Consider the following 14,743-nt stretch of genomic DNA (forward strand, 5'->3'; position numbering starts at 1 on the left):
GCATATGAACTGAGTGAAACCATCGGGAGCGGGGAGGCGTTTCTTTCAAATGTCTCTTTTGCAGATAAACGAGCAGAGAGATCCTACCTCTTTTGACCAGAGATGTTGAAAAGCACGAGCAAAGTTTTTGGCTTGGTCCCTTGTTTTCCACAATGAGATAAAGTCTTAAGCCTGTAACTCTCCCTGTCCCATGGGAGTGTGCAAAGGGAGGGAAAATAAGCGGCGTGGGTGAGGGGTGGCGGCGCAGAACCGAGGAAGGGAGGAGAGGAGGAAGCCAGCCTCTGGCAGGAGGGTGTGGAGCCCGGTGCAAGCCAGAACAGGTCCAGCCTTCCCGCGGCCAGCGCCAGCAGCGGGAGGGGACAGGCGAGGACCAGCGGGAAGCGGCCGGCAAGAAACTCCCTTGGATCCGCCCAGAGCTGCTGGACCCTGCCCGTCCCTGTCCCAGCTCCCAGCCAGCTTGGGGGAGAAGTTTCCGGAGGGCAGGTACCAGACAGATCGCGTGCTGGAGGAGACGCAGGTGTGTCGGGTGGGGGTCAATTTGTATCTTTCCTGCCAGCCCTGTGGGGTCTCCAATGGAGAAAGGGCTAAGGGTTTGCTCCCAGGAGAAGGGGGTCAACTCGTTATGGAAAAGAAAAGGTGCGCAGTCAGGGTTCCTTGTCTGAAGTGGGGGTGGTCCGAGGTCCCTCAGTCTTCACCCGGGAAGAGACACCCCCTTTCCAAGCCCCACCCCCGGGTGGCTGAGGCTGGATTCAGACAGCTCGGGGTCAGTCGGATGGAGTACACTTGGTCCCCGAATCCACCGGCTCCCACTCCCGCTGGTCGCCGGTAGGTTCACCCCCTTTTTCCAGCCTCTCCCACGCCGTCCCTCGCTACTCTCTAAAGAGGATTCCAGATCCCCCTGTAGATTCCCGTCCTCTCTCGGGTAGGGGTCCGAGGTCTAGCTAGTTTGGGGGTCAGTCCCAGCTTCTCTCTCCCACCACGCCCCTCGCGCCCCTGGACACTTCCTAGGCTGTGGGGCTCAGATCCCCTCCCAACCCAACCGACTGCCCCTGTCTGGCTCCTACTCTCAGGAGTGGCGTCTAGATCCCAGGGGGCTTCAGAAAATGCCGCCAGCCTGGAAGCGGGGAATCAATGGACTGCGGGGGCTGCGGTGGGGGGCACGAAAACCAGAGAGGGTCTAGAACTCCACCTCCCCAGACCGCCGAGGGGGCGCGAGGGCAGGCCGGGTGCCTGGTTGCCATGGCTCCTGGTAGCGGAGCCGGGGAAGCTAGAGATGCCAGTCACGGATGGTCCCTTCTTCCTCTTTGTGCCTCTCTGTTTCTCTCGCTTTTTTTTTTTTTTTTTTTTCGAGTGTGAGTGTGCGTGGGGACGCAGCAGGGAGAGAGTGATTAATTTGGAGAGCAGGGATTGGAGACAGGAGGCTGGGGAAAGCCGGCCCCTCCGTTCCCACTCTCCTGGCTCGCTGCGAGCAGCACTTTCTCAGCCAGGGCAGGTCTGGGGAATTCCTGCGAAAAACCACGGGCCGGAGGAGCAGCCGCTGCGCGGGCCCAGGTAACCCCGCCCCATACGGCGCAAAGGGTCGAGCACAGCGTGGGCGTTCGGGCTGTCCGGCCGGAAGGCGGGCAGGGGAAGGCGTGGGAGGCCAGTTGCAGAGGGCAGGTGCGTCGGCACGGCAGGGCGGCCGGGAGAGGAGGGAGCCCCAGGCTCAGCCCCTCATTGAAGGGCGGCGGGGTTCCAGTACCGCTCGTGGAAGGCGCGGAGCCGCCCCAGAGCCAGCAAGCGGACGCCTAGCCACGCGCGTGCGCGATGGCACGCTCCTGCTGGAACGCGCCGTGGGTGGGGAGATTTGCGCGTGCGCGTGGAGATGGGCAACTGGTGAGCCACCTGGGCTTGCTCTAGGCGGAGATTCCCGGGGCGCCCACGTGGCTTCGAATTCCAGCTCCACCATCACTGTGATGTGTCACTTTGGACTAGCCATTTAACTACTCCGTCGTGCCTCAGTTTACCTTTCTCAATAATAGGGAGATTATCAATACCCTCTATATTGGGTTGTTGCAAGACTGGAATGAGATAATACAAGTAATTTAACACCGTGTCTGATGCATAATAAGCACTCAAAAGTTAGTTATTGTTGTTGATGGCATTACTGTTAATCCTCAGTTTAATTACATATGGTGGATTCTCATTTCTCTGCATTTTTATTGAAGTCAAAATTATGCGTTTTTCTAATTTTGGAGAATAATCTTAAGTAGAATATGAATATTTTTACTGCCCAGTCCAATTCCTACAAAGCTCTGGCTTGCAGCAGATTGGAAGAGAGAAACTGATCAACTACTGATGAAGTTGGTTTTTTGATGACAAGAAAATAAAAAGTTTATCCCACAGTTTTGTTTGTAAATCTGTGTTTTCTCTTTCACCTGCAGATGATTTTATGGCCTTAAGTGCTGCAGGGGATTTACCTCTAGTAATGGCAGAGTGTAGTGTATAATCATTCCTTGCAAGCTCCTGAATACTGTAAGCAAATATGGAGATAAATAGTTATTACTGGGTGGGTGTGAGTACTGGCTATGGCAGCTCATTAAAATCTCTTTCAGGGCATGTTTGTACCCACTTTACTGCAGAAGCACAGGACTATGATGACGAATATGTGTTTTCCAGATTGTTATTTGTTGCATCTAGATTTATGGATTATTTTCTTTAAAGAAAAAGGTATAAGTATTTATTGATTCCTCGTGGTTATATAGTGCTTCAACCTATCTGCTGATAAGCAAACTGTATACTTTATGGGCCTAGCTGTAGGTCTAAGAGGAGTTGATGTTGCACATACTATACTTATTACACTTAAGTTAATTCATCTTATTACATGAATTGGTTTAAAATAAATTTTAAAAATCATTTTATCATTAAAATATAAAGGTTTCTTGGTGAACTTGAGGCAAGTGAAGCCAGGAAGATGTCACCATCACATAGTGACCTTTACAAAACAGAGGTCACCCAGAAAAACATTTGTTGGATTTTATAGTTGCTTCTGAAGTCTTTGAAGATAGGAAGTTATTTGCCCCAAAATTGCTTTGTTTAAATAATTTAGCCTGATTCGCTTTTATGGAAAATTCAGGGTGATCAAGATGATCTAAGATTCTTGTATTTTAAACTGATAAAGGAAAATTAAGTAATAGAGGGGAATTAATGGTGTCAGATTTGAAGGAATGATTGTCAGGAAATACTGAGAGTATCACTTCAGGTAGTAGTGTTTGGCTTTTGCAAGACAGCCCTCTCATCCTCACTGTGAATATGTCATCTTTAAAAGGTACCTTGAGGAATTAGTGTGACAGCTTGTCTGAAATTCGTGGGATCATTTACATATTGTTTCCCAGGAGCTTTGGCATTAAATGTTTCATTTATTGGAAATTATTTTGCCCTTTGATTTATGACAGCCAACCGTGCAGTAGAACCTAATGTATTTCAGAAACAATAAAATTAGCTTTTCACCATTTCATAATTTCTCTAAAAATTTAGCAGCAATGCACTTGCAATACTTATCTTAATCCAGAGACAAATGATAAGAGTAGAAAAACATGACAGATTGGGAGGTGTTGAATCCTGAATTTGGGAACCTAATTGAAATGCAAAGGTATAATCAAGAGGATGAACTTGTCTCTGTAATAAGGTTGTTTTCAGTGATGTACTATATTATCTGATTCAATCAGTGTTCCTTGTTATTTTTTCAAACGAAGATTGAGAATAGTATATTTTCAATTATGAACATTTTGATTACAGCTTCATTCTAACTAATTCAGTCTGAAGAGAATGCAATTATTATGGTGATTTACATACAATATGCTAAGTTAACACAGCTAATGAGTGAACGCATAATATTCTTTCTATTCCTTCCAGGAAAAATATTGTGCTAAGCATTCTTTCAAAGAAAAGATTACATTATTCGCCAGCATTTTATGTCTACCTACAAGTATTATTGGCATTGAGCCATTTTCTCTGCTATTAAACTGAAATCTCTTATATTTTGGTGATCACACGCCTTTCCTCCCTCTCCTTGGGGGAGGCTAGAAACAATTTTCAATTTAATTAGATACGCTGCTTTCTTTTTTCTGTACATCTTTATCCGAGGGAAGATTCTGTATTTTCTAATTTTGGAGGCTGCTTAACACCTTAAACATTACTAATTACTGCAGTTTATTTTATGCGTGTCACAATAGTGTAGTTAGTTAATTATAGCTTTCTCATTAGCACCACGTAGAGAATAATGAATTAACACATCCCTTTGATCAAAAGGGATTTAAGTTTATCTGCTGAGAATAAAAGTGTTATTGTGTTACTGAAAGTCACTATAATTTTCCCAAGAAACAAATTGGTTGGAATTCTGTATCACTGGGTTAGGAGGCTCGATGAATGAGTTGGATTGATCACAAAGTAGAGTAGAGCTGTGGTTGCTTGGCAACCTGACATTATTCTGCAATTTCTGGTATATTTATCCAGTAAACTAGAAAATTCTGTTTTGTTAACGAATGTTTTAAGTCAGTGCACAAATAGACCATAACTAATTGAGATTTTATGTGTTGTGGATAAAAAATGATCCTGCTTACCTTCTCATTGTGTTTAGATAATAAAAATACAAAGGGACATATTCTGTTTTCAATTTTAAGACTTTTCCCTGAAATGTTGACTTCACGTTCACATAATTTATTCCTAGCAGAAGAATACAACTTGTATATCTCTTTGGAAGTCAAATTATTAGGGGTGTGTGTGTGTGTGTGTGTGTGTGTGTGTGTCTGTGTGTGTGTGCATGTGTGATGTTTATACACATAATTTCAATAAAAATCACAACTAGAGTTTGAGGTGAGATGAATTCTCAAAATTCATGGTTTGCTAATTGAACTGACAATCTGGTAAATTTAGGGTGGTTATAAATATCCGATTCAAATCATGCTGGCAGATGATGATAAGAATAATAAATGCATTGAACTTGGCCAATATATAAATACACTTTGTGCTTTGACCAGCGTTTCTTATCCTGGTAGTCTTATAACATTCTCTCTTCTAATGTTTGGCTGCATCTTATTTCCCCTATAGTTGTGGAAATAAGAGCTCTGTTGCCCATCTATTTCACCTCTTCCTAACTCCAGGGACTACAATTGTGCCATTTTCCTGTATAACCTATGAATTTTATTGTGCATCACAATTCCCTTCTCAGATTGTAAACTCCTTGAGGTCACACATTTCCTTTTATGCATCTCATAAATTCTTAAAGTGTCTGGCACGGTGGGAAGCAAACTGATGTGGTGGTTATGTGCACTGACTATAAAAGTCAGGCTGCCAGCGTTCAAAATCTAAGTCTGTCAGTTTGCAGGTGTGTGGCATTGGCTTAGTCATTTTGACCTCTCTAAGAGACTAATTTCTTCTTTAAAAATGGGAATAGCCATACCTAGCTCATGTGTGTTCTTGTGGACATTGTATAAGGCAATCTATGCGGACAGCTTGGTAGCATTTATTAAGTGCTCAATAAATTTTGGCTTTCTATTGTAGTTATAATTATCCTTCTATATCATGCTCAGTATGTGAATAGACAAAGATAGAGGGACAGTGTGTGTGTGCGTGTATCCATGTTTATCTGAATAAGTGTGAGCCATGATCAATGGTGGTGTCAAATGGAAAACTGCTGATTCCTACATTAATTATATGCATATATGCCAATAGTGATTGTTTCACATATTTAAAAGATTTTCTAAATAAGTTATTTTTAGGCTTGGCTGAAATTAGAAACATCTGGAGAGTTCTTTAGAACTACCAATCCAAATCAATTCAGTTATGATCTCTATGGATGGTGACCAGGAATCTGGATTTTTGAAAATTTCTAGTTTTCAAAAACTAGATTCATGGTACATTAACACACTGTAATATACCATGATGGTTGAGAACCACCACCTTAGATTTGAGTAGGTCTTCCATAAGATTGTGTTGGGCTAAGGCATTGGTTCACAGTTACCTTGGTGTTGTGAAATGTGGCTGGAAAGAAAAATCTTTGGCAAACTTCTGAGGTTTTTCTTACTAATCTTCTTGGTTTAAGTAGCACTTTATTCTCTGAAGATCTCAAATGTGCTTTTCATTTGCTGTGTATAATTTCATTTTTCAACCAAACGTTTCTGTGAAAATGGTAGGAAAGAAGTAATTATCCTGATTTTGCAGATGAATGGAGTGAGCTACACTGAAATTAAATGATTTGACTAGATTCATAGATTTAGAACAGGCCCAAATAACAAGATTCATAACAAGATTCCGGTGACTTCAGGGTTTTGAACATTTCTCTGTTTTGCCTGCAGACTTTAAATGAGGTAGGGAGAGTTATTGCTTTTGGATCAAAATATTATGTAAGAAAAAGCTATAAAAATGAGATGTTCGTCCTTTTTCTGGATATAATTGTGCAGTGTAAAGAAAAACATTTTTTTTTTAATTTCTAAGAAAAGACCCCATAATCTATATAGGATTCAAACCAATGTCCCTTGGACTTTGAACACAGCTTGTATAAATATTTCATTTGACCTAAAGAATCAATTTCAGCTAGTATTTAAAAACTGGAGATTTCATATAAAAATTCATACTTCTGACTTGTTTTAAAAGGCTCAATGTTCTCACAGTATTGGACCTGAATGACCAGGTGGCAGAACACCACAGGCTAGAACCAAGTGGTTTGTCCCCTTGATGTTCTCAAAACAGGTCTTCTCTGGGTAAAATGAAGCTTCCCCTCACTTTCATTTTGTTTGATATATATTCCTCTCACCATCACTTTGTTCCTTTCTTTTATATAGGTCATACTCCAAAGGGGTCATTAAGGGAACTTAAAGATGGGCCCATATCTCTTTGGATGGGATTAGGGAAAGCCCATAAGGGCTGCTGAAGCACATCTGGAGCTGTTACTGTTCCTTGTCCTGAAGGGACAATGGGAAGGTGAAGTTCTTGGAAGGAGGTGGGAGCAGTAGCTCTGGAGCAGGGCTGTCAGGTAGGACCTGTAGTTTTTGGTAGAGGAACATAACTACTGTCAAATCACAAGACAGTGTTCTGCTTCTGCCCCAAGATCTCCAGCTGCTTTTTCATCAAGACAGTAAAAGGGCAAGGGAGCCTGATTAGAGTGGTTTGTGTAGGTGGGTCCCAGAGCAGAGCAGGATGGAGGCAGGCAGAAAATGGATCTGAATCTGGGAAGTGCATGAGGAATACCTAGCACGTCTTGAGGGCTTTATATTTGTGGAACGTGAATTCCTCAAGATGGGGAAAGGGAAAGCTTGAATTGCCAAAAGCAGTATAAAATTGGGAATCACCAAGTTTGTATTCAGGGCCATCTTCACCCCTTTTTCTTTGTCATTCCTTTCTTCTCCCTTCTTTCATTGTCCAAGGTGGATGTGCTCACATTCATTGGCGGGTTTCAGCTGGGACTTTTAAACTTCAAAACAAATTTGCCCATTCTCTTGCATTATCTCTGCTTTCTAAGATGAGAGCTGACATAGCAGACAGAATAATATAAAAGATGTATTCCAGCTTCTATGGTAACGGGTTTGCATTTTTAGCAGAAGTTCCTCCCTAACAAAAGCTTTTGCTGTAAGTGGTGATTCTACTGCGAGGAATTGTAGTTATGATGCCTGGGAAAGTGGAGATACCCTCAAATGTCAGTCTGGCAGCTGAAAGTCATGTAGCCTGGATGCCTGGCTCTCTGGAAGAAGCATCCTTCTTCTTTTCTATAGTTGTATCAGAACAAGTATGATGAAGGAATAGACCAGGATGCACTAGTTGAATCTGATATGAGGAATTTTTGTTTCCAGGGGCTAAGCGATGTATTTCCCAGAGTAATAGAATGTAAGTGGTTAAAAAAATAATGTGGGGATTTTGGTGATCTGTTGCTGTTAGAGTTATTGGAAATTCGGTTTTTTATTGTGTTGAAAACCTTGCTAAAACCTGTAAAGTGACAGAATATTAGCTTATTATGGGATGCCTTATGTATTGGTTATGTTCAAAAGAGATAACACACCTCATGTGCAAAAGGTTCGGGGGAAGATAAATACTGACCTTTTCCAAGACTCTGATACTGGATGCTGCATTTCCAGCCATTGGGAAGATTGCCTCTGAATATTTCTATTTTTAAAAAGTCATAATATCTTGCATTATTTGAGTGCTTTATTCTTTTTAGAAAATTTTTCCATGTCATCTCATCTGACTTTTACAATAACATAGTGAACAAAATGAAACAAGTTGTTAGCCCATTTTATAGATGAAAAAACTGATGCAAGATCAAATAGTGGGCTTCACCACTATTTCAAAGTGCCTAAAGTGGTGAAAATTAGAATTAAATCTTAGATATCTTAATATATAACCCAGTTCATAGCCCACTCTATTGCATTCAGGTTTTCTTTTCTTTCTTTGTTTCTTTGTTTGTTTCTTTCTTTCTTTCTTTCTTTCTTTTCTTTTCTTTGTGTGTGTGTGCGTGTGTGTGTTTTGTTTTGTTTTGTTTTTGGAGATAGGGTCTGGCTTTGTTGCCCAGGCTGGAGTGCAATGGCTCAGTGCAACCTCGAACTACTGGGCTCAAGTGATTCTCTAACTTCAGCCTCTCAAAATGCTGGGACTAAAGGCGGGCACCATCATGACTGGCTAATTTTAATTTTTTTTTTTTTTTGTAAAGATGAGGTTTCACTATGTTGTCCAGGCTGATTTCAAATTCCTGGCCTTAAGTGATTCTCCTGCTTCCCCCTCCCAAAGTACTGGAATTATAGGCATGAGCCACCAGGCACAGCCCAGATTTCCTTTTTAAAAGAAAAGAGCAACATTGGATAGTGATGTTTTCAAAGGAAATCTAGAATCACTGTGTAAACTGAGAGCTACCTAGGGGAAAAATTGAGAACGTTACCAGTTATATTTTGAGGGTCGAATGTCTATCTCCCTGGCCAAAGATAGGGAGATAGACTTTTCCAAAGCATCCTGAATTCTATGATACATGTTCGCCTGTGCACACGCGCGTGCGTGTGTGTGTGTGTAGGTCCTGTGAGGCATTGATCACCACTTTGTGCTAGAGATAGGACTGAAACTGTGCCAGTCAGAAACTTAAATAGCCACGACTTACCATTTATCAAGTGTTTATTATGTGTTTTGCAACCTCCGTATCAGTAATTTGAGGAAAGTACAATTATCATAACACCCATTGTAAGCTGGGTGATGCCGACACAGAAGGGTTCTTGTCCAGTGTCACACAGTATGTCTTGCAGTGCCAGAGTCAGAACTCAAACTCAGAAGTGTCTGATTTCCAGCCCCAGCAGTGCCCCCTTGAATAGCAGGATGCTTCAGCTATGGTCTTCACTACACACTAACACTCTTTCCTGTTGTGCATCCAAACTTACCTGTTCTATGTCCCATTATCCCAGGTAAATATGTAGAAAAGTAGACATAAAGGAATCCTACTGAGGTATTACATGATAACGTATAACTATTCCAGGAATGGTGGCATTTTAAATGAGGTCTTAAAACCCGCCAGGCATGGTAGCTCAGACCAGTAATCCCAGCACTTTGGGAGGCTGAGATGGATGGATCACTTGAGGTCAGGAGTTTGAGACCAGGCTAGCCGACATGGTGAAACCTCATCTCTACTAAAAGTACAAAAATTAGCTGGGCAAGATGCTGTGCCTTAATCCCAGCTACTCAGGAGGCTGAGGCAGGAGAATCACTTGAATCCAGGAGGTAGAGGTTGCAGTGAGCCGAGATCGTGCCACTGCACTCCAGCCTGGGCGACAGAGGGAGACTCTGTTTCAAAAAAAAGAAATAAGTAAATAAATCTTAATGCAACTTTAGGAAACTGAGGCTGGAGGATCACTTGAGGCCAGGAGTTCGAGACCAGCCAGACTCCATGTCTGCAAAATAATATATAAATAAATAAAAATAAAAATTCGCCAGGTGTGATAGGACATGCCTATAGTCCCAGCTACTTGGGAGGCTGAGGTGGGAGGATCACTTGAGCCCAGGAGTTGGAGGTTGCATGAAGGAGACATTGGTGTTCTCTCCAAAATCAAGTCATATAGCATTTGATGCTCTGACTCTTCCTGTACCAGACCTTGTGCATCATTATATGTACAAATGAAACTTCACCTTCGTTATCATTTTTTAGTTCTTGGCAGAAATGTTTCTGATACTCTAGAATATCAACATGCATGGATTTCCCTAACTTCTGGGTATTATATGTAACCAATTGCATTTCATGGTTGGCATTTCCACAAAGGCATGAGTATCTGCTATTCCAGATTAAAATAGAAATAGTTGGCAATGGCAGATGCCATATCTCAGCCTTGCTGTTCTTGAAAATGACACTGATCGTCATGATGGCACTATCATTATTAACAGCTGTCAATTAAGGTAAGGCTTTGGAAGAAAAAAAATGCAACTCTATTTCAGGCACAGTCAATATATTTAGGAGTTTAAAAAGGTTTTTGACTTTTTGTTTGGGATATTTACAAGCAAATATTCATGTATTTTTAAAATGTGTTAATATAAACAGTATTCTCAGATGCTGAGTGGCTCCAAAAGGCCCCTTTTTTGTGTACTAGACAGTGACAAGAATAGTCTGCTTCCTGCTTTAGCCAGACAGGAGTTTCCACTTCCTTGGATTATAGAGAATGAATTTGCTATAAGGCTTTTGTTTGACCCATGCCTGCTTCTCTGGAATACAAGGCTTGGCTTCTCAAGAAGTAGGTTTATTTCTGTGTTGTAAATTCAATAATTTTTCTAATTTGTTCTATAAAATGTATCGATGACATAGTGGAGAATTCATTCATTAGATTAAAATTTGAACATGTAAAGAATTGTTAAGGCATTATACAATGGCAAGAAATTGAAAACATTGCCCACAAGGGTAAACAGACAGACAATAACAATTTTAACATTTATCACCTATATCCACATGAATAATAGACTATATTGGGTTTTTGTTATTGTTCACTAATTTGAGACTGTTTTCTATAAAGAAGATCTGAGTGAATGGAGAAAGATAGCTAAAAAAAGCCTGTTTAAATTTGATCTAGACCTCATTTTGCTTCGTGACCTCTAGCAATTCTCAGAAGAGTTAAATTTTGAAGGGTCTCAACAGTCTGCTCTTCCCATGCATGCAAGTTTCTGCATGTAATTGATTTGGACTGAATTGATTTTGAACACAATTGATTTGCTTTAAATAACATTAAAGGACCAAGCATTCAGCAATTCAGGTGCAACTCATGCACACTTCTGAGTCAAGTTCAAATAAATTGGATTTGACCTTAAACACTGTTCCCTCAAAAAAAGGGCTGGCAGTCATCAGAGTTAATAATGCCATCCAATCAAGTATAAAAACTGATATGGGTGGTTTGGATCAGAAATTGATCTCCATACACAAAACCTTCTTTAGAAAATTTATTATGACCTTTTGTTTTCTTGTTTTACCAGCTGTAAACTGAGGAAAGAAACATTTACTGCTGCCTCCCCATGGCAGTTGGAGGATTAATGAGCTAATATTTGTAAAGTGCTTTGAAGATAAAGGTGCCAGCTATTATTATTACTAATAAACCATTTTTCTGCAGTGTAATTTTGGACAGCAGCCATTAAAAACCCATTACTGTATTTAACAGTAAAACAATCTGCCACTGCCTAGTATTTACTTCCTCAATTAAGCATGCATTTCACTTCCTTTGCCCCTCCAAATTCAGAACTGGTGATGAGATACAGAAAGGTATGTGTCATCATTTCCCAATATTTTTATCATTGAAATATTAAGTTTGGGTTTTTTGATTGTCTCAGCAGAAAGCTAGACTATATCCTCAGTGGGAGCGTAGTTGGGCTACACTTCTGTTTCTATGCCTTATGAAGGAAATGGAAGGCTTGGTTCTAGGCTTTTCTTCAACCAGATTTACACTGTAGTATATTATCTTTGAAGATTGCATTCCATAATCTCTTTTGTTATTCAACTATGGTACCATGAATGAAACTGACTTATTTGAGTGGTTGTATGTTTGTACCTGCATGAGGGTGGGGTTCACAACTCACTCCTAAAACTGAAGTGGAAAATGGAGGTAATTATGCAGCTATCCCATGTCCAAAAATATTAAAAAATAAAACTAGAGACCTTGAATTATACAAGGTAGTTTTTTAGTTAGTAATTACTGTTATCAATATATGATATTAAATCCTTTCAATCTTGATTTATTTTATCTATATAGATTTCCTAAACTATCAGATGATACAGGGTATTGTAAATATTTCTCACATATTGCCAAAACAATGTTCATTTTCCTCTGATGCTATTGCAGTACTGCAAATAAAACTAAAAAAAAGAAAGTAAATAAATGACTATAATGAGATGTTTCAGCTTTCAACAGTTATTTCAGGTATTCGAATCCTAGGCCAATATCTAAAAGCTGAACAAAAGAAGCCTCAAAACAACTTAGATCTCTTTCCTTGTAAAAATTTGCTAAAATATAAGCAATTGATTATGGAAATAACTTCCTCATTCAGTGACTATTTGCTCTTAATTTAGAGCCATCCTAACACACGTAATTGTATTATTTTAGCAGATGACAAAGTATAAACTGCAAGTTGGAGCAGATGAGGAAAATTTTGGAAATTCACTCTAAGATAAAAGAAGTTATACCTAATATTTCTTCAGCAGCAAGGAAGAGGGATAGAAAAGCTAGAAAAAGACAACGCAGAAATGACTATATAGGTGATCCTGAATCATTAAGAAATTATGAAATAGTTTAAAATAAAAAAATAAATTTTGATGTACCACCTTTATGAGTACAGATCATTTATCTGAAAATCATATGGAACCAATCCTTCCTAGTGGTCTAGTTGTTCAATAATGTTAAATACAAATTCTTGTATTTAACAGAACCCAAATCTTTTAAAAGGTTTCTTTTTGCAAGCAATGCACTAATTGTGATCCAAGGCGGGTGCTGTTGTTTACAGATAGGATTTTGTATTGCCCATTGCAACTTTGCCACAGAGTGTATTTTTTTTATTACTATCACTTAGGGAGACTGTAAATACCATCACCATTCCATTGCCTTCTGAAGTTGAACTCATGCTATTTTCATCGTTTGTTTTGTTTAATTGTGTATGGGGAATTCACCATATGGCTTAAAACTATTTAAGACCTCAGTAGATACGTTTTTTTGTGTATAAGGTTATTGGGGTATCTGTAGGGATATACATAAGCTGTTTGTTATTGGGAAGAAAAATACCTGAAAGCTTGCATGTACCTAAGAGCAGAAGTGATGAAAAAGATTCTGAAATATAGCCAAGTAACAATTTGTGTAAAACGTGAAGGCACATTCTTCCACTTACCTATTACTGAATGACAAACTAACTCATACCTTTAAACAGTAACTTCAAACAACAACCATTTTATGAAATTTCGTGACTTTGTAGGTCAGGAATTTAGGCAGGGCTCCACTGCATGATTTTTTCTGCCCCATTTGGTGACAACTAAGGTCATTTGGTGTTGTTCAGAGACTGGTGGGGGTGGGTTGGTGGCCCCAGGATGGCTTCCCTCGCATGTGTGGTGCAATGGCAAGGAGGTCAGAGCTCAGCTGGACTCCTCTTTCTGTCCAAATAGTCACAGGGCCTCTCTCCTGGTCTTTCCAGAAATGTCACAGGACTTTTCACACAATGACTCAGGGCTTTAAGAATCTAACTTGGAAACTTAAAGGCTAGTCCTCGGATAGCTCAGTTTCAAAGGAAGTTTGCATCCAACTTCCAGTAGACAAGGTTGCAAGAAATGCTAATTATGAAAGGCATGCTAATTAACAGAATTATTAAACCCATTGTGATATACCATTCACTCACCATATCATTGCTTACAAAAAAGGAAAAAAATATGGAACCCTCTGTTCCAAGGGAACACTCTTTTCCCCCTTTTGACACTTCCTAGAGATCTTAGACCCACACGACTGTGAGAAAGAAAAATGGTGTGAGTGAACTTTGGCAAGGCTGAAGTGCCCTGGTTTTGTCTGGAGAGAGAATAAAAGTGAAAGGAAAGAGGCGTCCAGTTGGCTGAGAATACTGTTGGCTAAGATTCTTTAGCAGGGTGGGCTTTTCTGATGCCTTTGTCTTCTGATCTATTTAGGTTTATCCTTACTCTTTTCCATTTAGCCAAGAAGTGGCTTGGGTTTAAGAGAACCAGGAGTACCTCAGCAGAGTCAAAAGGGCCATGGTGAAACCCAAATGTCAAGAAAAAAGGAATTGACTAGATTAGTCAAAGCTTCACTCTAGAGGAGGGAGAGAAAAGAGCTCCTGCGTTTCCTTCTATTTACTGATTACAGCCACAAATGGAAAAGGAAGCAGGCTTTTTGCCCTGAAATAATGATGATACATCGGGCTGCAGAGCTCCTATACCTATAACTCTCAGAAGCATGACTATAATGGAAAGAAGACTAGTGCGTGGCTGGTACCAATATTCTTAGATCTTCCCGCAGTGTTATGAGAGCACAGAGCAGGATGCAGGGTGAGGATAAACAGCAGTGGAGCTTTCTTGGGCTATTTATTCCTCTCCAAATGCTCTCTGAAAGTGGATGAAGAACTGCTGCCATGTATGATGTGGGTTCAATTTATATTCTCATTGCTTCTACTTCTCTGTTTCTCCAGTTCTTACCGTCACATTCTTCCTTCTGTGGCTTGGCCATTTTTTTTCTCTTTTTTTTCCCATCATATGTATAGGAACTATACATACAAT

General features: G+C 40.3%; 1 protein-coding gene across 8 annotated transcripts in view; it reads left to right on the forward strand.

Moving 5' to 3' along the window:
* Positions 1-288: 288 nt before the first annotated feature.
* Positions 289-14,743, forward strand: part of LOC105734295 (neural cell adhesion molecule L1-like protein) — a 204,659-nt gene continuing 190,204 nt past the window's right edge. For 2 of the 8 annotated variants that reach the window (XM_064361918.1, XM_064361922.1), the window contains exon 1: positions 290-517. The gene's annotated coding sequence lies outside the window, so the exon portion shown is untranslated. Of the gene's footprint in view, positions 518-758; positions 826-1,391; positions 1,552-14,743 lie in introns of those variants that run through there. The other 6 variants (XM_064361920.1, XM_064361923.1, XM_064361927.1 and 3 more) reach the window with 5 other exon arrangements.

The sequence above is a fragment of the Aotus nancymaae genome, unplaced genomic scaffold (assembly GCF_030222135.1).
Source record: "Aotus nancymaae isolate 86718 unplaced genomic scaffold, 86718_ANA_hifiasm-v0.15.2.pri h1tg000046l, whole genome shotgun sequence".
In the NCBI taxonomy this organism is placed as follows: Eukaryota; Metazoa; Chordata; class Mammalia; order Primates; family Aotidae; genus Aotus; species Aotus nancymaae.